General features: G+C 37.5%; 1 pseudogene; it reads right to left on the bottom strand.

The window, feature by feature from the left end:
* Window positions 1-422: 422 nt before the first annotated feature.
* LOC142180131 (uncharacterized) lies at window positions 423-23,539 on the bottom strand (annotated as a pseudogene).
* Window positions 23,540-25,421: the final 1,882 nt, after the last annotated feature.

Below are 25,421 nucleotides of genomic sequence, written 5' to 3' on the forward strand. Positions count from 1 at the left end.
GTAAGCAAATATTATATTCTTCTCTCTCTTCTATATTATATTATTATCTTTTATTTTCTTCTTTCCATTAAACAAATCCTATCTTTTTCTTTTACATATTCATCCCATATAATTCATATTTCTTTCTTATATAACCATTTAAAATAAAATTATTTTATACCATAAAATTTTAAATAATATAATTTGTAAGCAAATATTATAGATTATACATATTAATGGATAATAAATAAAAGTGAAATAATTGAAATACAAGATAATTCAATACATATTACATGTAGTTTAAAATTTAGTTTAAAAACTACTTAAATATTCAACTTTCACCTCTAGTATGCTCTCATAAATGATCTATTAATGCATTACGAAGTGCAAAATGAGCATCTTTGTCCTTAATTTTTTTTGTGTCAACTTAAAAATTGTTCAAATCAGTGATTTTTATCTACTACAATTTTTACTGTTGGAGTTGGATCTTCCCAAGTATCTTGAATTGGTGCATTAAGATCACGCTCATCCTCGATCATATTGTACAGTATAATACATGTTGTTATTATATCATGTAGCACTTTTTTTCTCCAAAAACGTGACCGTTCTACAATAATTGCAAAACGAGCTTGCAAAACTTTAAATGCACGTTCAACATCTTTTCGACATGATTCTAGTTTCATCGCAAAATATGTCTTATTTGATGAACGTGGCTCACGAATAGTTTGCACAAGAGTAGACTATTTTGGATATATACCGTCATCTAAATAATAACACGCATCATATTCTTTTACTTGAATAACATAATGGGCGGGAGGAGCAATACCTTTAGCTAAATTGAAAAACAAATGTGATGACTATAAAATATTAATGTCATTATTGGTGTCGGGCATACCAAAATATGCATGCCATATCCAAATGTCATATTCAGCCACCGCTTCAAGAATAAATGTTAGGGATCCACTACAACCTGCATATTGTCTAGCTCATGTTGTTGGACATTTTTCCATTTCTACTGCGTGCAGTCTAAACTGCCTAGCATTCCTAGAAAACCACGATGTCCACATATCACGACCCCAATTTCCCTTCATAGGATGTCGTGATGGCATCTAGTCTCTAAGACTAGGTAAGCCTAACATTCATACAGAAATAACTGAAATAATGATTAAAGTCTCAATAACTTAGCAACTAATATAAAAAGAACTCTGCGACTCAGCATACACAACTTCTCTATAACCCGTCGAATATAAGTCGCAATCTATATAAAGTGGTATTGAATATCCATATACATTAGTATCTATAAAAGGATAAGAAAATAAAATAGTCTAGGTAGAGGGGGACTCTGAGGCCTGCGGACGCCAGTAGGTATACCTTGAAATCTCCGAAGCTCAGCTCTCGCTAGTGCCTGGACTAGTAGGAGGTACCTGGATCTATACAAAAAGATATGCAGAAGCGTATCATGAGTACACCACAATGGTACCCAGTAAGTGACATGCCTAACATCGGTAGAGTAGTACCGAGGTCAGGTCAAGGCCCTACTGGAATAAATAAGAAACAGGATGAATAATTTAACGGTGCAATAATAATAACAATGAAAATTAAACAAGTAAGGAATATGCCACAATTAACTACACAGAATCAAGGCAAAATAATACATCACAGAAGAAAGCAAGAAATGTTAAGTGAAGAAAAACAAACCAACCAAACATTAGTGAAGCAATAGAGAAGTACCAATAAGAGTCACTATCGAGGTACCGCCTCGTAGTCTCAAATCACAAAAATAATCCACAATCTTTCCTTATATCACCGTGGGAGCCTTGCATTTAGTTTTGAAAAATATTTTTCTCGAAATAGCATCCCGCGTTTTAGCCCACCTTATCACACCACGTGGCTTCAAGTAGTTTCCCTACTAGCAATACACGTATTAAGCCCACCTTATCTCACCGCATGCGTTTCAACCCCAAAACCTTATACCACCATATGCGTATTAATAACACAACGTATCACAAATCGCACCTCAAGTGCCCAATATCACAAGTTGCCAAAGAAATCAACAACAATGGTATTTTCACAATAAATAGCCCATGGCTCAACCACAATATACACAAGAGTCTCAACAATAATAACCGGAAGTGAATAACTCAACAAGAATAGTATTTCACAACTTGACACTTTGCCTCAATGTATATCACGGCCTTTATACCTCAATACAATTTTAACAACAAGATATTCCAAGAATAACAACTTCAAGTAGAGAATTCAACGGTTACATAATGAATATGGAGTAAAGGAAATAAGAGCTTCAACTAAACATGTAGAGCAATTAACAAGTAGAAGATAAGACAAGTAAAACATGCAAAAATAGACTAATGGTGATGAATATAACATGTTAAGATAACTCAATTAAGGCATAAAGGGAATCTACATGGCTAAAATCGGAAATTTTTTACATTTAGCCCATGTATACACTTGTCATCTTGCGTACACGGCTTCCACACATCACAATTATCACAAAACAATACCAATCCTAAGAGGTAATTCCCCCACACAAAGTTAGGTAACACACTTACCTCAAAACACGCTAACACAATCCATTAGTAGGACTTTCCCTTGATTTTCCAACTCTGAACGGCTCGAATCTAGTCAAAACAACTTCATACTATAATATAAACTATAGGAAACTATTTCGAACAATAAAGTTACGATCTATGCAAAGAAATAAAAAGTAAATTCAAAAAGCCAACCGAGGCACGCGTCTCGGAACCCGACCAAAATTACAAAAATCTGAACTCTCATTCGATAACGAGTCCAACCATATAAGAATTACTCAAATCTGGCCTCAAATCGCCTTTCAAAACTCTAAAATTTAGTCTAGGAAGTTTTCACAATTTCCCCCCAAATTTCCAACTTAAATCACTAATAAACTAATAATAGATTCATGAAATATAGTCCAATCCGGGTTACAATCACTTACCCCAATAATTTCCTTGAAAACCTCTCAAAATATTGCATCACACCGAGCTCTCTAGGTCCAAATTATGAAAAAATGAGATGAAACCCACGTTTTGAAACTTTAAATTTTGCCTAGGTGTTCTTCTTCGCGATCGCGGGAAATGCTTCGCACTCGCAAATAACAAATTTCACAGGCTGCCAAAATACTCTCCGCAAATGCATAACTCCACACGTGAACGCGACTCACAAACTCCACAAGCTATGCGATCGTGGAACCCTTGACACGATCGCGAAGAACAAAACGCGTGGACCTCCAGCCTCTTCATTTCTTCCTCGTCGACGCGACCAATGACACGTGTTCATGATTCACTGACTCTCCAAACTTCGCGATCGCATAAACCATCTTGCGATAGCATAGAACAACTTTCACCAATCAACAAACAGCTCTTTGCGATCGCGTACAAGAAAACCAGCAACAGAAATTTCATCAGTCTTCAAAGTTTTGAAATGCACCGAATATGATCTGAATTATATCAGAGGCTACCGGGACCTCAATCAAATATACAAACAAGTCTTAAACCATCATACAAACTTGCTCGAAGAATCAAATCACATCAAACAATACTAGAATCACGTATCATGCATCGATTCAAGCGTAATGAACGTATAAACTTCTGAATTTTAAAACTAATGCCGATTCATACCAAAACAACTCCGATTGACTTCAAATTTTGCACACAAGTCATAAATGACATGACAGACTTATTCCAACTTCCGAAATCGGAATCCGACCTTGATATCAATAAAGTCAACTCCCGGTCAAACTTTCCAACCTTCCAAACCTTCAACTTTCTAACTTTTGCCACTTCAAGACGAAACGACCTACGAACCTCCAAATCAACATCCGGACAAGCTCCTAGGTCTAAAATCACCATACCGAGCTATTAGAACCGTCAAAACTCAATTTCAGAATCATCTACACAAAAGTCAAACTACGGCTAACTCTTTCAACTTAAAGCTCTAACTTAGGGATTACGTGTCTCATTTCACTCCGAAACTCACCCGAAACCAAAATCAAACACCCAGCAAGTCACATAACCACAATATAATATAAAGGAGGCAATAAATAGGGGATCAGAGCAAAAATACTCTAAACGACCGATCGAATCATTACATCCTCCCCCTCTTAAAACAAACGTTTGTCCTCGAACGAGTATAGAGACATATCGGAAGTGGTGAAAAGATGAGGATAACGGCTACACATATCATGCTCGGTCTCCCAAGTCGCCTCCTCGACTGGTTGACACCTCCAATGAACCTTTACTGAAGCAATATTCTTCGACCTCAACTTTCATACCTGCCTGTCCAAAATGGCTACTAGCTCCTCAACATAAGACAAATCCTTATCCAACTGGACTGAGCTGAAATACAACACATGAGACGGATCACCTTGATACTTCCAGAGCATAGAAACATGGAATACTGGATGAACTGCAGCTAGACTAGGTGGTAGTGCAAGCTTGTAGGCCACCTCCCCAATCCTCTTAAGAATCTCAAAAGGTCCGATATACCTAGGGCTCAACTTGCCCATCTTTCCGAACCTCATAACACCCTTCATGGGTGAAATCCGGAGCAAGACCTGCTCCCCAACCATGAATACAACATCGCGAACCTTCCTATCCACATAATTCTTCTGTCTAGATTGGGTTGTGCGAAGCCGGTCTTGAATCAATTTAACTTTTTCCAAAGAATCCTGAACAAAGTCTGTACCCAATCGCCTAGCCTCACCCGGATCGAACCAACCCACCAGGGATCGATACCGACTCCCATTCAAGGCCTCATATGGAGCCATCTGAATGCTCGACCGGTAGCTGTTTTTGTAGGCAAACTCTGCAAGCGGGAAAAAATTATCCCAAGAACCCCCAGACTCCATCACATATGCACGAAGCATATCCTCTAATATATGAATAGTGTGCTCGTACTGTCCGTCCATCTAAGGGTGGAATGATGTACTCAACTCAACCGCGTTCCTAACTCACACTGTACGGCCCTCCAGAATCGCGATGTAAATTGTGTACCCTGGTCAGAGATGATGGATACCGGCACGCAATGAAGTCAGAAAATATCGCAAATATAAACTTGAGCCAGCTGCTCTGAAGAATCAGTAGTCACCACTGGAATGAAATAAGCCGACTTTGTCAACCTATCTACAATCACCCATACTGCATCGAACTTCTTCTGAGTCCGTGGGAGCCCAACAACAAAATCCATAGTAACCCGCTCCTATTTCCACTCTGGGATCTCTAGTCTCTGAAGCAATCCACCTAGCCGTTGATGTTCATAATTTACCTGCTGGCAATTTAAGCACTGAGATACATACTCCACTATGTCCTTCTTCGTATTCCTCCACCAATAGTGTTGCCTTAAGTCCTTATATATCTTAGCGGCACCCGGATAAATGGAGTATCGCAAACTGTGGGCCTCCTAAAGAATCAACTCACGCAAACTATATACATTGGGCACACATCGCATGCCCTACATCCGTAGCACACTGTCCTCCCTAATAGTGACTTTCTTGACATCGCTGTGCTGAATCGTGTCCTTGAGGACAAGCAAATAGAGGTCGTCATACTGACGCCCTCTGATACGATCATATAGGGAAGACCGAGAAACCACACATGCCAAAACTCGACTCGGCTCCGAAACATCCAATCTAACAAACTGGTTGGACAAGGCCTGAACATCCAATGCTAATGGCCTCTCCGCTGCCAGTAGATATGCTAAACTGCCCAAGCTCTCCACCTTATGACTCAAGGCATCGAACACCATATTGGACTTCTAGGGATGATATAGAATAATGATATCATGGTCCTTAAGCAACTCTAACCATCTCCATTGCCGCAAGTTAAGATCCTTCTGTTTAAGTAGATATTGTAGGCTCCAGTGGTCGGTATAGACCTCACAAGGGATACCGTACAAATAATGCCGCCAAATCTTCAAGGCATGAACAATAGCTGCTAACTCAAGGTCATGGACATGATAATTATTCTCATGTACCTTCAGCTGTCTGGATGCGTAGGCAATCACCCTACCATCTTGCATCAACACCACGTCGAGGCCAACACGCGATGCATCAAAGTACATAGTGTAAGACCCCAAGCCCGTAGGCAACACCAACACTGGAGCTGTAGTCAAATCAGTCTTGAGCTTTTGAAAGCTCTCCTCACACTCATCGGTCTATCTGAACGGAGCACCCTTATGGGTCAATCTGGTCATAGGAGCAGCAATAGATGAGAAACCCTCTACGAAACAACGGTAATACCCTGCCAAACCAAGAAAACTCCGGATCTCAGTAGCTGAAGACGGTCTGGACCAACTCTACATTGCTTCAATATTCTTCGAATCTACCTTGATCCCCTCACTCGACACCACGTGACCCAAAAAGGCCACTAAATCAAGCCAGAATTTACACTTTGAAAATTTTGCATACAACTTCTTTTCTCTCAATGTACGGAGCACGGTACTCAGGTGCTGCTCATAATCCTCCTGGCTCCGGGAGTACACCAAGATGTCATCAATAAACACAATGACGAATGAGTCAATAAAGGGCTGGAATTCATTGTTCATCAAGTGCATGAATGTTGCTGGGGCGTTGACCAGCTCAAATGACATCACAATGAACTCGTAATGACCATACAGAGTCCTGAAGGCATTCTTCGGAGTATCCGACTCCTGAATCTTCAACTGATGATAGCCTGACCGCAAATCAAATTTTGAGAACACTCTGGCACCCTGTAGTTGATCAAATAGATTACCAATGCGTGGCAATGGATACATGTTCTTCATTGTAAACCTGCTTAACTGCCGATAATCAATACACATGCTCATAGAACCATCTTTCTTCTTTACAAACAAGACTGGAGCACCCCAATGTGATACACTAGGCCGAATGAAACCCTTATCAAGCAACTCTTGCAACTGCTCTTTTAACTCATTCAGCTCCGCTGGGGCCATACGATATGGTGGAATAGAAATGGGCTAAGTGCCCGGCAGTAAATCAGTACCAAAATCGATATCCCTATCGAGCGGCATGCCCAAAAGATCCACCAGAAATACATCTGGATAATCCCTCACTATCGGAACTGACTCAACAGTAGGAGTATCAACACTGACATCACTCACATATTCAAGATACGCATCACATCCCTTTCTAACCATTCGTTGTGCCTTAAGGAAAGACACCACTCTACTAGGAACATAATCCAAAGTACCCCTCCACTCCAACTGCGGCAAACCTGGAATAGCCAATGTCACTATTTTGGCGTGACAATCAAGAATAACATGATAGGGCGACAACCAGTCCATACCCAAGATAACATCAAAATCTACTATACTAAGCAACAATAGGTTAGCTCTGGTTTCAAAACTACCAAGAACAACAAAACACAACCGATACATACGGTCAACAATAATGGAATCTCCCACAGGCTTGGACACATAGACATGAGAACTCAAAGAAGCACAGGATATATGCAAATATGGAGCAAAGTAAGATGATACATAGGAATAAGTAGAGCCTGGATCAAATAAGACGGATGCATCTCTATGACAAACCGGAACAATACCTATGATAACTGAGTCGGATGTAGCCGCATTTGTCCTAGTCGAAAGAGCATAACATCTGGCTTGGCCTCCCCCTCTAGAGCGAACCCTACCCGCCCGACCTCTACCTCTAGCTGACTGTGCAGGTGGAGTGGCAGCTGGTGCTGTAACCATGGCTTGAGAAGCCTGAGGACCCTATGAAATACGTGGGGCCTGAGTAGTCTATGGAGGTGCACCCTTCCTAAGTCTGGGGTAGTCCCTCACCATATGATGAGTGTCATGACGAGCACAAACCACACACTCAAATTGTGCCCGCTAGTCAAAGATAGTATAGTATAATTATTGTCTCCACAAGGATTGGATTTAAACAGTATTCTCTTAGTTCGTAGCTCAATTTCTATCCAGGAGGATCAACAATGGAGATTTGTACAATTAAGAATTGAAACTAAATAAGAACTTAAACTATTGACTAGTGACAATCTCAACAAAGGTAAGCAATGAAGTTATCAATGGGAGAAAATATGGGTTGTTAGGATAGGTGCAAGATAATTGTTCGTGATCTAACTCCAGATAACTCACTTCTAATGTTCAAGTGAGTCTCTCGAATTCACTTAATTATCAATACAAATGTTTAGTAGAAACTCCTCTCTCGATTAAATCTCAACCTCACAATATGAACCAATTTAAGTTCGGTGAAGATATGCAAGAATTCGTAATGGATTGGTCTTTAGGAGAACATCTTTCGATTATCCTCCTAACTAGGTTTAATCAAGGATTCAACTAGCCTCTTTCGATTATTTAGAAGAATCTATGAACTCAACCAATAATATAGTGCAAATATATCACAAGTTATGCCTTTCTCGATTACAAGAATAAGTGAACATAGATGCAACAATTAAATCTTCCAAAAATAATTCAAATACATAAAAATAGAGTTATAATCCACAAACAACCATCAGTACACTAAATCCATCAAAACCCAAAAGGTTCTACTCCATAGACATGAAGAAGTTCTTCACAAATGAAATAAAGGTAGAGGAAAATATAATTACAATCCAAACTCGGATCTTGAGTTAGGAAGGAATCACGAAATCCTTGTGCTTGTATTCTTCAAACTCATCCTTAGCCTCCTTGGCCTCCCTAGGTCGAAATCTCTCCAAAAGTCTGGCTAAAATGGTGTTTTGGGGTGTTTTATCCACCCCCAAAATCAATCCCGGACAAAACTAACCTTTCTTAGCGAAATAAGACTTTTTCCGGACAGAACATGTGCGACCGCGCACCTGGTCGCTCACTTTGCACACCATTCTGCCCCAAGTGCGCGACCGCGCACTTGGTCGCACACCTGGGTTGTATTAGTTGGAATTTGGGAAAGTGTAAAACAAGAAAGTTGTATCCCTTTTAAATATCTTTCCAACGAAATATTCTGGAGCCCAAATGAAGTTCCGAGTAAATATTTATGTGAATTTAACAGGACAGTGCGCAATATGCCTGCTCGATTCTTCGTTTCGTTCCCACTATCATCTGTTGATCCCCGAACTCGATCCTGACTTAATCCTTGGGCTTTTACTCAGAATTCAAAGCTCCAAAATAGCATGAATTCATGCCATAACACCTACATAGATCGGAATCACTTCTACGGGGCATAAAACACACAATAAGTGCAAAACACGCCTAATTAAAGCTCAACATAAGTAAAGTGCAGTGAATTAGAGTGCAATAAGCGACTAAAATACGGGATTATAGCCTACCATCAACACCCCACACTTAAACCATTGCTCGTCCTTGAGAAATAAAACTATACTTCACATAGACATTACCTTTTTAAACAGTTCTCCTAACTCATCACTCCAATAATATTAGTAAAGATTAAGCACTAGAGCGTAACATCCTCGCCTCAAGAGTTGACTCAACAACACCATGCATTTTTCACAATCTGCTCACTTACTCTAACACATAGGTCAATGACATTACCATTCCTTCATGAATCAAGTGCCCTCACATAAAAATAGAGAGTAGTTCCACAAACAATAATGTTTAAGAACAATTAGGAACTCAATATAGGAAGAATTCGCTCACTCTCAAAACAACATTCATGTGCAACAAAAGATGTACCATAAGCTTTCCCATAGTGTACTACTCTACTAATTGAACTTATTTAGTCAAGGATCAAGTATAACTTTAATTGGTTGTAATGTAGGCTGCGGGACGGGTAGGATACATTTGGATATACTGACTACACCTCTCTAAGCACTTTAATAAATACAATTGACCGTTCAAAATCCCACACTTATGTCAAACCATAACTCCACATTCACATCAATATACATTAACTCCCTACTTCTTTAAGCACAATTACATCAAATAACCACTATCAAGGAATATTTTTCACAATCATACACTTACTTTTTCTTTCTTTTTTAATTCAAGTGGCTCTTTATTTTTCAAAATAGTGCACAGTTCTCCTTAGTTCAATAGTCCCACTCAAAAGCCAAACCAACCACCCCACACTTCAACTTTTACAAAGTTCATACAATTTCAAGTGCTCACGGGAGGTAAATGGTTCAAATAGATGGTCAATTCAAACAAATGGGTAAGGCTTGTAATGTAATTGCCAAAGAAACAAGATTATAAGCTCAAAGGGGATTAACTAAGATACATAATAATTTGGTAGGTAAACACATATATCTGGCTCAACAAAGAAACGCCTATATCACTTTCAAGACTGAATAAAACTACTATTTCACTTTGCAAACACACGAGGCAAGTTCTAGACATCAAATGCAATGCACATAATCCACGAAACCTCACACACACATGGACATAACTCACTCAGAATCGGACTCATCAAGACACTCTAATCAAAGTAGTTAAGCAAAGTTAAGATCGTACAATTTGAGATACTTATACAAGAGTCAAAAATTGAGCCTAAGCGTCACAACTAAAACACTTATTTATTCTCAAGCCATAATAAAGTCAAGAGATATTGCTTTCATTTAAAATCACAGCACAAGATTTCCTACTCCTAAAAAAAAACTAACTACACCCGGTTCAAATAAAATCCTTGGAAAAGAATCACGGCACAAATAAATGTCAAGGGGAATTTATTATACTACCTAAAGAAGATAATATATATATATCGACTTTAAAAATTTCAATCAAAAGCAACGAAAACACACACAAAAAACAAAAACAAATATTTATTTATATATTTACATCCCACCCCACCATTTAAATTGTGGCATGTCCCCATGACACACAAATAAAAAGTAAGAGGTAAAGAAAACTCCCGTGGACTTTTTTCGCTTCCGAGAACTTGTGAACTCCACCCCTAATTATGAATGCATTTTCCGATTTTGCCCCTCGGGATTCTTTATGGAGCTCATCAGGCCAAAGTCCTTTAGGAATTTTTGAAAGACCCACTCTTTTCTTTCTTTCTTGGCCTCATTTTGAGTGGAGGATTGTTCTTGTAGGATTATCCTTAACTTGTTTTTGCATTCATTTACAAGATCAATCCCTGCATATTTCTGTAAATCCCCCCAAAAAAATCTACATGATCAAGGTTAGAGTAAGAAAATGAAGAGGAAAGATCATGTGAGTACTCCTCTTGTAAGTCCAAGGCCATTTGTTCCTCATTTTTCTACTAAAAATTGCAATTGTGGATAGGTGGATTGGGGGTTGAACTCTTCTTGTATTGCTTCATAATCAACCAAAGCCTCATTTTCAATCATTTTAGTTGAAACAGAGTCCTCTTGCAGAGTGGACAACTCTCTCTGTAGATGTTCATCATCTCGGGTAGGCTCATTCTCACCGGGTATCTCCTCCATATATTCACCATCACAATGCAATGAGCTTTCTGAAAGTGTACTTATTATTTGACTCACTCGTATTGTTAGGTTGTTAATGGCTTCATCATCTTGTGTAAATCTCTCTTACACCTTATTTATGAACTTATACATAAGCTCTTCTAAACTGCCATTCTCCTCTTGAGGTGGTTGTCTCACTTCGCTTTCATTCCAATCATAATAAAGGTATTCATCCCAAAAAGAGTCAGAATTGTACCCATATGAATCCCCATACCTGTACGGACTAGAGACAAAGTGAGAGTGTTCAAAAGATGAACCATAGGAAGAATACCTACCTGCTTGACAATCAACCCATAGATGATTTCCACCGCATTTAGAACACGTAGCATACCGCTGATAATATTCAGCTGCTAACTCTTCAACCATTTTCTTAGGCTGGTTGTACTCCATCTTCACATCATTTAGAGTTCAATAACAAGAATATGCTCTTCAAGATTTCTTCAATAAAAGAAATTTTGAAGAGAAGTTAACATAACAAAATAAAAATAAAAGAAAACAAAACTAATTCCTGAATTAGCACTACAAACTACTTCAAACACCATTGATTTCCAATTCTCGGCAATGGCGCCAAAATTTGACGAGTGCAAAACACACACTCAAATTGTGCTCGCTAGTCAAAGATAGTATAGTATAATTATCGTCTCTACAGGGATTGTATTTAAACAGTATTCTCTTAATTCGTAGCTCGATTGCTATCCAGGAGGATCAACAATGGAGATTTGTACAATTAAGAATTGAAACTAAATAAGAACTTAAACTATTGACTAATGACAATCTCAACAAAGGTAAGTAATGAAGTTATCAATGGGAGAAAATATGGGTTGATAGGATAGGTGCAAGATAATTGTTCAGGATCTAACTCTAGATAATTCACTTCTAATGTTCAAGTGAGTCTCTCGAATTCACTTAATTATCAATACAAATGTTTAGTAGAAACTCCTCTCTCGATTAAGTCTCAACCTCACAATATGAACTAATTTAAGCTCGGTGAAGATATGCAAGAATTCATAATGGATTGGTCTTTAGGAGAACCTCTTTCGATTATCCTCCTAACAAGGTTTAATCAAGGATTCAACTAGCCTCTTTCGATTACTTAGAAGAATCTATGAACTCAACCAACAATATATATTCCTCTCTCGATTACAAGAACAAGTGAACATAGATGCAATAATTAAATCTTTCAAAAATAATTCAAATACATAAAAATAGAGTTATAATTCACAAACAACCATCAATACACCAAATTCATCAAAACCCAAAAGGTTCTACTCCATGGACATGGAGGAATTCTTCACAAATGAAATAAAAGTAGAGAAAAATATAAATACAATCCAAACCCGAATCTTGAGTTAGAAAGGAATGATGAAATCCTTGTGCTTGTGTTCTTCAAAGTCCTCCTTAGTCTCCTAGACCTCCCTAGGTCGAAATCTCTCCAAAAGTCTGGCTAAAATGGTGTTTTGGGGTGTTTTATCCGCCCCCAAAACCAATCCCGGATGAAACTACCCTTTTTTAGCGAAATAGGACTTTTCCCGAATAGAACATGTGCGACCGCGCACCTGGTTGCTCATTTTGCACACCATTCTGCCCCAAGTGCGCGCCCAGTGCGCGACTGCATATTTAGTCGCACACGTGGGTTATATAAGTTGGGAATTTAGGAAAGTGTAAAATATGAAAGTTGTAGCCCTTTTAAATATCTTTCCAACGATATATTGTGGAGCCCAAACAAAGTTCCGACCAAAAGGTTATGTGCATTTTATCGGATACTGCGCAATATACCTGCTCGATTCTTTGTTTCGTTCCACTATCATCCGTTGATCCCCGAGCTTGATCTCGACTTAATCCTTGGGCTTTTACTCAAACTTCAAAGCTCTAAAATAGCATGAATTCATGCCACAACATCTACATAGCTCGGAATCACTCCTACACGGCATAAAACATACAATAAGTGCAAAACACGCCTAATTAAAGCTCAACATAAGTAAAGTTCAGTGAATTAGAGTGCAATAAGTGACTAAAATACGGGATTATAGCCGACCATCATGTAACTACACTAAAAACAAGATCTCGAAGGACGTGGCTGCTAGAACTGGCTCGTGCCTGGTCGGATAGATTGACCGCTGAAAGCACCTTGTGCAGGACGTGCACTAGATAGTGGCGGTGCATAGTGGGCGACCTAAGACTTAGGAGTGGCCGGAACATCGCTAGAAGCTGGGAGTGCTGAATGAATAGGATGGCTCACGTAGCCTCTACCATGAAGGGCTGCAACTAGGGCACGGGCACCACTATATGTGCTAAAATATCGAGGCCTTTTGGCCTCTCTCTCCTCTCTCTCTCTCTCCTGACTCCACATACCCTCCAATATCCTAGCGATCTCCACAACCTACTGGTATGGGGTATCGGTCTCCAACTCTTGAGCCATGCTGAATCTAATACCAGGATTGAGCCCCTCGATAAATCAACAAACTCGCTCTCTGATAGTGGAAACTAATACATGTGCATGTCTGGAAAACTCGCTGAACTGGACTGTATACTCTGATACAGTCACAACACCCTGGCGCAACTGCTCAAAATTTGCGCGTCATACATCCCTAAGACTCTGGGGAACAAACTCCCTTATGAACATCTATGACAATTGATCCTAGGTGAGTAAAGCTTCCTCGACCGGGTTACCCAACTCATACACTCTCCACCACTTATAAGCCGTTCCCTTAAGTTGGAACATAGTGAAATCAACCCCACTCAACTCCACAATACCCATAGTACGGAGGATACAGTGGGTGGTACTTCTTGTACCTCTCGAGCCTAATCTGTTCCTCCTTAGATACTACTGCCCTAACCTCGAGCTGAGCTGGGACAACTAGCTATATTGGTATGAGCTCTGGGACCTGGTCAACCTGGACTCGCTGCTCTGGGGTACGGACTGCGAGAGTCTGTGCTCCTCCCCCGGCCTGAGATGTGGCAGGAGTAAGTGAAGTCAACCCCGCCTGGGCTAGAGTGCCAAACATACTCAAAAACTGGGCGAGAGTCTCCTGAAGTGTAGGGGTAGTAACAGGCATCTCGGGTTCCTGCCCTCTAACTAGAGCTACTGGTGGCTCCTCTGTAGCAGCTTGGGCAAATGCTCTGGATGCACCACGTGGCTGTCCTCGGCCTCTGCCCCGGCCCCGGACTCTCGCGGCTTTGGCAGGGGGCACGAGTGTCTGATCATCAGATCCAGCTGTGCGTGTCCTCACCATCTATGAGAGAATAGAAAGACAGAAATATAGAATTCCGAAGTCAACAAATTCGCACGATAAGGAATCAAAGAAGTGAAACTTTTCCTAACAATTCCATAGCCTCCCGAAGATAAGTACAGACACTCTGTACCGATCTGTGAGACTCTACTAAACTTACTTATGACTCATAACACCTATGAACGTAGAGCTCTGATACCAACTTATCACGACCCCAATTTCCTTTTAGAGGATGTCGTGATGGCACCTAGTCTCTAAGACTAGGTAAGCCTAATATTCACAGAAATAACTGAAATAATGATTAAAGTCTCAATAACTCAGCAACTAATATAAAAAAACTCTGCGACTCAGCATACACAACTTCCCAAAACCCGACGAATACAAGTCACAAGCTCTATAATGTGGTACTAAATATCCTTATACATCAATATCTACAAAAGGATAAGGAAATAAAATAGTCTAGGTAGAGGGGGACTCCGAGGCCTGCGGACGCCGGCAGGTATACCTTGAAGTCTCCGAAGCTGAGCTCTCGCTAGTTCTTGGACTGGTAGGAGGTACCTGGATCTGCACAAAAAATATGCGCAGAAGCGTAGCATAAGTACACCACAACGGTACCCAGTAAGTGCCAGGCCTAACCTCGGTAGAGTAGTGACGAGTGTTGACGGCCAATTTTGACCCTCCCTTTTAAAATTAATTTATTTATACTTAATAATTTACAATAAATGTTTTCAAAGTATTTTCCAGTAACGAATACCTATTTCTACAAATTAATTCAATATAAGTCTCAAAATAAATCATTTGGTATTAGTACTATGTAATTACAACTTATATTTACTATTTTAGGATTATGAAAATAATTTCTATATGTAAGATTTATAATTAATTCAATAAATTACTTCTTAAAATAGTTAATAGTTTACTACTCCCTCCGATTCAATTTATGTGAACCTATTTCCTTTTTAGTCTGTGCCAAAAAGAATGACATCTTTCCTTATTTGGAAATAATTTACCTTTATGCAATGATTTATAGCCACACAAAATATATGTGCTTCATTTTACACCACAAGTTCAATAAGTTCTATAATTAACTCAATAAATTACTTCTTAAAATAGTTAATTAGTTTACTATTTCAATAATTCAAAATTAATATACTAGTGAAGTATTTTTACAAATAATCAATTAATTACAATAATTAGTAGTATTTAACAATTATAATTTTCATTATATTTTATTGAAAATTATTAATTTTATTTAACTTAATTTCAAAAGGGACCAAAGACCAAAAGGCCACAATTGTAATTCCTTAACCAATTATAGAGTGGCTATCTTTTAAATGATTTTTAGCCCAAATACAAGGCCCAATTCGGAACCGACCCAGTCCAAACACCCATCTCCTTCTCCACTTTGGCAATCCATACCACTTCTATTAGACCAATCGGACCTCGCCATGTCACAATCACTCTCAACTCACAGAACAAACACACCCACATCTAAGCTGTTGATCCATCTGATCAACGACTCACGCTTATTCCCTAATTTCTCTTTTAATTTAAATACCCGTCCCCCAGAGACCTAATCTCGACTGTCCAAACCCTATCATCTAACAGCCACCAATTTTCTCCATCTAAATCATTTCTAAATTTCTAATTATCAAAATGATATAAGTTGTTGATCAACAGATCCAATGGCTCCCATTCCATCTCCCTATCTTAACTCAGAGACGGCCAAACTCATTCCCCAAACCCTAATCATTTCATTCAGAGACTTGGTTGCCTCTCTTTACCTTTCTCCTCTCTTTTCTCTCAACCTTACGAACTCAATCAGTCACAAACCTTGCACAAATTAATGCAAGGTCACAAATCGATCAGAGACTTCATCTTCTTTGCCTTCTGAATTCGCGAATCACGCCGATTTCATTCCCATTTCATCACACAAATTCAAAATCCCCAAAGCTTAACCCTAGACTCAAAGATGAAAGCTCAAATCGCCTGAGCTCTGTTATGATCTTTCAAATCGGAGCCTGAAATCACCTCTTGCCTCCTAAAGTCCATGAATCCTGCTAAAAATTCCTTTTTCAATCACAAAATTCAAACCTCTGAATCTTGAAACCCTAGATCCAAAGACGCAATATCAAGTCTCTGATATTCTTTCATCGGAGCATGCATGAATCCTTCTTAAGAAAATCATCATGGAATCCTATACCCAGAGATCAAACGCAGTGGCCTCTGGGTTTTAGGGTTTGTCCATTGGTTCGAAGTTTCAATAACCAATTACCCTCCACTCATGTAAACTCAATACTGACTTCCCCCCTTTGTCTTTTGATTTTTACTCGATTTGCTATCATAATTATCATGAGTCATCTTCCACTATCTTAGTTGGAATCCTGAAACGCTTTCAATGCTCTCACCTAACAAGGGATAACCTAAGAACTAAGACCTAACACTGAAGAGATACACACAAAAAAAATATTGAGAAGTTTAGCCTTAGGTTTCTCACTGTTTTTCTTTTCCTTTTTACTGAGTATTATCATTGGTCCAAACTCGAGTGTTCTAGGATCTTAAGAAGTTGAAAAAAGATCTCGTTTGGTCTGCTTCTCTCAAAAAGGTCACCACCTCTTTCATTCTCCTCTTTTATTCGTTTTATTTGAATACTACAAGCATGCTAAGTTAGGTTCTGTATATTACAGTTGTTCTATGGTGTTTAATATGTTAATATTTATGCTATGTTAGTTTAATGACTACTTGTGATTAGTTGTCCTGCTATGAGTCTTTAAATGATGGTTGATTAAACTATATGATTGATTCTTGCTAATCTTATTCCCTAAGTTCTAACAGTCGACATGCTTAAGTTGTTATATGTTCATGTTCACATGAACCTTATAAGCTTTGTTGGCATACAATAACCTTTATCCTTGCATATTGCATCTTTGTAGCTTGTGAGTTTCTGAAGTTGAACCTATATTCTGATAATTATGATTGAATGAATCTTAAGGTGTTTCAGTTTATATCTCTTATCCTTTAATCTTAACCAGGAACTCTAGGTGTTTATATGTTATTTTCCTGCTCATGTCTGTTAGACTGTTTCTAAGTTACTATTATAGCCTTTCATTTTGTTTAGTTGCTTGTTGCTTCTGTTAACATGATTTTGTTTGAACTAAACCTCTCCTTTCTTCTCTCTGTAATCTTATTGTACACACCTATTAAGGTTATGTCATCTTTCCTCATAATGTGATTAGGATTCTGTTCTTTCCTCTCTATTATAAAGACTGGTAATTGGATAAATTGAACTTAACTATTTTCTTGATTAGTCAACACCCTCAGCAGCATGTTTATTTGATATCTCCTATCTCTTATCTTTAGGGTCGTCATGCATATTTATCTTTTGAAAGAACCTAGCTACTCTGCGCTAGTTAAGTAATAACTTGTAAAAAGGAAGTATGATCAACCTTTTATTCATATACTGACTTAGAACTAAGTTCTGAGTTAAACCTGTCTTGTTGTAGTGTCTTTACCTTGTCTGTAACCTTTTGCTTAATTCAACTCTCAAAATGTGTAAGGTTTTCCTCTGTTTACATAAGAATCATCACTGTATTTGAAATGTTTAAGTATCTGACTGAATGTTGCATGCTCTTGTTTAGTTCCTAATTATATATCATGTCCAAAACTACCCTAATCCTTGCTCTTTTGATAACTTTAAAACCAAGTCTAATCCCTAAAGTCTCATAAGGATCCTGGCTAATGTTATCTGAACTTGATGATTTATTATGAGTACGATTTGTAGAAATCCTTAGGAACTCCTTGTTGTGGTCTGTCAATTGTAAATCTGTTGAAAGCTTTGATCATGTCCTAGATGTCTTCAACAACCATTGAAAAATGACTAGTCATGACTGTGTTGCCTGAATTGATATTGTTGATTCTCTTTAAAAGTATTAATGTAGCAGTACCAATCTATGTATATACTGAAAAACAAAGTCAGCCAGCTCACACTAGGTTTACCATACATAAGAAACCTTTATATATGATGAGTTGCTATTGTATAGCTTTACCTTTCTTTGGAGTATTTCTTTACTCTAAATTTGGACTGTTATAACATGGTCACCTGTATGAGTTTCAGAATTAGATTTTTTCTTTCATGTGATACATATGTTTGTTTGGTCATCCAATATAGTCCATATGTTCTTATGATATGAGAGAAGGTATATATTTTGTGATAGGTAATACTGTAGCATTTAATTTACATTGGAAGGGCCTCATTGGCACTTAAACCCGTAAGAAAAATATGTTGTTAGTATTTAAGGGTATTTGGGAGCGGAGTTCGACTCTAGGTTGGGCTGCTCTCTCCGGCACAAGCATTATCTTGGGCCTTGAGTCCCTTGGGAACTTTGAAGTGTCGGGGGATCCAAAAGGAGCATCGACCTCGAGTGGAGCTTCCTCTTTAGCCCTTAATTCATTGACACATTTAGTTCTTTAAGGGTTTAATGTTTAATGACAACTAAAGATTTTCAATGTGAATTATTTGCTAAATAAAACCACCACTTTAATATATAATTTCCCGTAGTATTAATCATTTCCTCGTTTTAATTATTTATTTATATACCTATCTGTGTATTACAATATACTGAGAATATGAAGTATATTTCTAATAACCTTCTTTGTTCTTTTGGGCATGTATACATTTGGGCCTACCGAGTTCTTAAGGAACTCAGGCCCAAACCAGCTCTTGTTATATTTTTTAAGAGTTTAGTCTTGTCATGGCCGCATCTCTCAAGTCGCTGGGCCTACCTTGTTGAGGCCCAATCATCAGAGTCTAGTCTTCTCTCCCTACCTCTTTCGTTACTGTTCTTCATTTCCATAGCTTAGTTTACTGCTTTCATTATCTTTCACTTACTGCCCTTGTTGTTTTTTTTTATCATATGATGTCCTCTTGTATTTAACACTCATATATTAGATTATATATTTTTCTTTTATGCTCTAGTATTACATGGAACATAGGAAAACCTTAACTAATATAGGACTTAAAAAGAATAGCTAGTAATTAATCTTTGCCTTATGTTAATTATAACCTTCCATCTTGCACACTCATTTTTTTCTTAAAGATTTTTGAAGCTCGGGTCCTTAATTAGAACGGCAACCCGTTTCCAAATAAAATTAGGAAAGAATCTTTGATTTTCACTAACAAGGAATGGAATCAGATTTTCATAAAAAAGCAGTAACGGACAGTCTCAAATGAATTTCCAAAGACTCGCTTCTTGAGATCTTCTTTTTTTAGAAAAACCAAGGTACATTTGAAAATCATCTTTCTTATAAACAACTCTTAAGACTACTCTATCATCTATTCTTCAAAGTACTTACTTTCATGATTTAATAATTCAAGCTTTAAAATATAAACCATTTTCAAAACTCTCAGCCTCCAATAACCTTTTTATAATCCCACACCCTTCTTAAGTCTTACACATAACATTCCCTTAGTATATAGTGACCCCTGCCTTAGTAATAATCAAAGCATAGTATAAATAATTGATCCTTTAAAATTAGTCTAAGTCCTATGAAGCTACCTCAGGTAGATTTTAAGAGATGTCTAACACCTTCCCCTTAGAAGAACAAAAATCCTTACCCATAATCTCACCGATTTGCAGACCTGTAATGAACATAACTTAGTAATTAAATAGGTACCCTAGAATACCATTAAATATTAGGTGGCGACTCTCTTTCATCAACAACAAAGAAATCACAAGTTGAATCATGTCTTATTTAATGCAAAATAGGGTGCAACAACGAGGTCAGGTCAAGGACATATTGGAATAAATAAGAAACAGGATGAATAATTTAATAGTGCAATAATAATAACAATGGAAATGAAACAAGTAAGAAATATGTCACAATTAACTACACAGAATCAAGGCAAATAATGCATCATGGAAGAAAGCAAGAAATGTTAAGCCAAGGAAAACAAAACAACCAAACACAAGTGAAGCAATAGAGAAGTACCAACAAGAGTCACTACCGAGGTACCACCTCATAGTCTCAAATCACAAAAATAATCCACAATCTTTCCTTATATCACCGCGGAAGCCTTGCGTTTAGTTTTAAAAATTATTTTTCCCGAAATAGCATCCCGCGTTTTAGCCCACCTTATCACACCGCGTGTCTTCAAGTAGTTCCCTTACTAGCAACACGCGTATCAAGACCACCTTATCTCACCGCATGCGTATCAATAACACAACGTATCACAAATCTCACCTTAAGTGCCCAATATCACAACTTGCCAAAGAAATCAACAACGACGGTGTTTTCACAATAAATAGCCCATGGCTCAACCACAATATACACAAGAGTCTCAACAATAATAACCGGAAGTGAATAACTCAAAAGGAATAGTATTTCACAACTTAACACTTTGCCTCATTGTAAATCACAGCCTTTATATCTCAATACCAATTTTAACAACAAGATATTCCAAGACTAACAACTTCAAGTAGAGAATTCAACGGTTACATAATGAATATGGAATAAAGGAAACAAGAACTTCAACTAAACATGTAGATCAATTAACAAGTAAAAGATAAGACAAGTAGAGCATGCGAAAATAGACTAATGGTGACGAATATAACATGTTAAGATAACTCAATTAAGGCATAAAAGGAATCTGCATGGCTAAAGCCGGTAAATTTTTACATTTAGCCCATCTACACACTTGTCACCTTGCGTACACGGCTTCCACACATCACGATTATCACAAAACAACACCAATCCTAAGGGTTAATTCTCCCACACAAAGTTAGGCAAGATACTTACCTCAAAACACGCTAACTCAATCCACTAGTAGGCCTTTCCCTCGATTTTCCAACTCCGAACGGCTCGAATCTAGCCAAGACAACCTCATACCATAAATATAACTATATGAAACTATTTCGAATAATAAAGTTACGATCTTTGCAAAGAAATAAAAAGTCAACCAGGGCCCGCATCTCGAAACCCAACCAAATTACAAAAATTCGAACACCCATTCGATAATGAATCCAACCATATAAGAATTACTCAAACCCGACCTCAAATCTCCTTTCAAAACCCCAAAATTTAGTCTAGGAAGTTTTCACAATTTCCCTCCAAATTTCCAACTCAATCACTAATTAGATGATGAAAATAATAACAGATTCATGAAATATAGTCCAATTTGGGTTAGAATCATTTACACCCACGATTTCCTTGAAAAACTCTCGAAAACCCACATCACACCGAGCTCTCTAAGTCCAAAGTTATAAAAATATGAGATGAAATCCACGTTTTGAAACTTTAAATTCTGCCCAGGTGTTCTTCTTCGTGACCGCGAAGCACAAATTTTATAGGCTGCCAAAATACTCTCCACGAATGCGGACGGCAGAACTCCACATGCAAACGTGGACCTCCAACCTCCTCCTTCCTTCTTTGCCGACGTGACCAATGACACGCGTTCGCGATTCACTGACTTTCCAAACTTTGCGATCGCGTAAACCATCTCGCGATCGCATAGAACAACTTTCACCAATCGTCAAACAGCTCTTCACGATCGCGAACCTCCACTCGCGATCGCGTACAATGAAACCAACAACAGAAATTTCAGCAGTCTTCAAAGTACCGAAATGCGCCGAACATGATCTGAATTACACCTCAGGCCCCTATGACCTCAACCAAACATACCAACAAGTCCTAAAATATCATACGAACACACTCGAAGAGTAAAATCACATTAGACAATACTAGAACCATGAATCGCGCATCGATTCAAGCCCAATGAACTTTTGAACTTTCGAATTTCAAAACTAATGTCGATTCATAGTTTCATACCAAAACAACTCTGATTGACTTCGAATTTTACACACAATTCATAAGTGACATGACAAACATATTCCAACTTTCAAAATTAGAATCCGACCCCGATATCAATAAAGTTAACTCTCGATCAAACTTTCCAACCTTCCAAACCTTTAACTTTCTAACTTTCGCCACTTCAAGCCGAAATGACCTACGGACCTCCAAATCAACATCCGGACACACTCCTAAGTCTAAAATTACCATACGGAGCTATTGGAATCATCAAAACATCATTCTAGAGTCATCTACACAAAAGTTAAACTACGGTCAACTCTTTCAACTTAAAGCTCCAACTTTGGGACTATGTGTCCCATTTCACTCCGAAACTCACCCGAAACCAAAATCAAATACTCCGGCAAGTCACGTAACCACAATGTAATATAGAATAGGCAATAAATAGGGGATTAGGGCAAAAATACTCAAAATGATCGGTCAGGTCATTACACCACCGATGTGCACTAGCCTTGCAACATCGTTAGTTGTTGATCATCTCAATACTGCTCGCCAAAAAACTTTACGATAGCTCGACAAAATCTCTTCATGATTTTAATTGTAGTCGACTCTAAAATTTTCCCATATTCGTCAGTGGCATCCGCTGGCAAACCGTATGCCAACATTCTAAACACGATTGTGATTTTTTATAGAGTAGATAATCCAAATCTACCCCATCGCATCAACATGTTGTTCGAAGTACATATCATGACCTTTAATTGTATCAACAATTTGAAGGAACAAATTCTGGGACATCTGATATCTACAATGAAACATACCCTCATTAAAGCATGAATTATCTAAAAAATAATCGAGAAATAAATTATTATCAGCACCTTCATGGTCTCGATTGATTACCAAATGACCTGGAACGGAACCAACTATGATAGGATGATTATTTTGATTTTCTTGCAAACACTGTAATACATAATTGTTCATGTGAATTGTTTGTATGCACAATTGCATCTCAACTTCATCATTGGAAACTAAAGATAATGATGCTGATGCTGATGATGATGAAGTGGAATTTGAATCATTATTATTAGATGAACCTCCCATATAGAAATTCATTTTCAGAAGACAAATAGGATATTTAATTTGATTTTAAAATAAATTGGAAATCCAATGTCTAGCGATAACCTTGCCTGACCGCTTCTGCTCTGACTGAGCTGACCGTCACACCTAACTTCTATATCCCATTATCTATAGATCTCCTTCCTTATAGTTGTAGGTCTAATTAGAAGGTTGCTAAGTCAGATGTTGGGTGAACACATTCGTGAAACTCTTTCATTTCATAGAAGTGGATTCTTATTCTTATGAAACAAATATCATTTTCTATTGATTTATCTTCTGAATTATCCGTCACTACGCTGTTCCCAAGGTATTATTTTCCTAAATGATGTTCACTTTTATAGAATGGAATTTTAAAAAAAAAAGATAAAATAGGAATAAAGATAAAATCTATTGGACGATTGAGATTAGGATGAAATCCATTCGACGGTTGTGTCTACTAGTTGTCTACACATTGAATAATGTGTAGAGATTTTTTAAAAGATAAAATAGGAATAAGGATAAAATCTATCTGACAGTTGAGATTAGGATGGAATCCATTCGACGGCTGAGATCAAGATAAATCTATCCTATTCTTATCTACTAAATTATTGTATCTACTAGTTATCTACACATTAAATAATGTGTAGAGATTTAAAAAAAAGATAAAATAGGAATAAGGATAAAATCCGTCGAATTGTTGAGATTAGGATGAAATCCATTCGACGGTTGAGATCAAGATAAAATCTATTTTATTCGTATCTACTAAATTATTGTATCTATTAGTTGTCTACACATTGAGTAATGTGCAAAGATTTTTTAAAAAGATAAAATAGGAATAAGGATAAAATTCATCGGACGGTTGAGATTATGATGAAATCCATTCGACGATTGAGATCAAGATAAAATCTATCCTATTCTTATCTACTAAATTATTGTGTCTACTAGTTGTTTACACATTGAATAATGGTAGAGATTTAAAAAAAAAGATAAAATAGGAATAAGGATAAAATCCATTGGACTCCATTCGTCGATTGAGATCAAGATAAAATCTATCCTATTCTTATCTACTAAATTATTGTGTCTGCTAGTTTTCTACACATTGAATAATGTGTAGAGATTTTTTAAAAAGATAAAATAAGAATAAGGATAAAATCAATTGGACGGTTGAGATTAGGATGAAATCCATTCGATGGTTGAGATCATGATAAAATCCATCCTATTCTTATCTACTAAATTATTGTGTCTACTTTATCTCTATATATTGAAGTGCCAACATATCCTTCCATAACCACAATTGGCTTTTATTTTTCTTTATCCATATAATTCACTTTTCCTCCAAAATCACTTGAAAAAATGTCCTCTCGATCTGCATGATACTTTACAAATGAAGATGTTCTATTATGCCAAATTTATTTAGATATTTCTCATATCCAATAATGGGAGTCAATCAATCCAGAGATCATTTTTGGGGTCGAGTCGTAGATGGATACAATAATGCAAAGTTAGAGAGTTGGGAGATTCACACCAAAAAATCGTTGCAATGTCGAAGTCAAACGATTGAGAAGGCCGTAAGAAAATTAAATGGGTGTGTACGTCAAGTAGAAAATTTGTGTCATAATGGTGCTTCAGATCAAGATATTGTGAGTATTTATTTTATAGTTACTTATACTTTACTTATATATATTTACTTAATGTTTTCCTTAATTTTCTAATATTGTAGATTACACAAGCAAAAGATTTACTTATACAAGATCCGAACTTCAAAAAGTTTTTAAATTTGATCATCTGCGGGCTATAATGAAAGATTTTGAGAAGTTTAACGATGACGATGCTGGAAGAAAAAAAGCAAGAAAGCAAGGCTATACTAATATATCATCTGTAACGACCCGATCGGTCGTTT

This window comes from Nicotiana tabacum, chromosome 4 (assembly GCF_000715075.1).
Source record: "Nicotiana tabacum cultivar K326 chromosome 4, ASM71507v2, whole genome shotgun sequence".
In the NCBI taxonomy this organism is placed as follows: Eukaryota; Viridiplantae; Streptophyta; class Magnoliopsida; order Solanales; family Solanaceae; genus Nicotiana; species Nicotiana tabacum.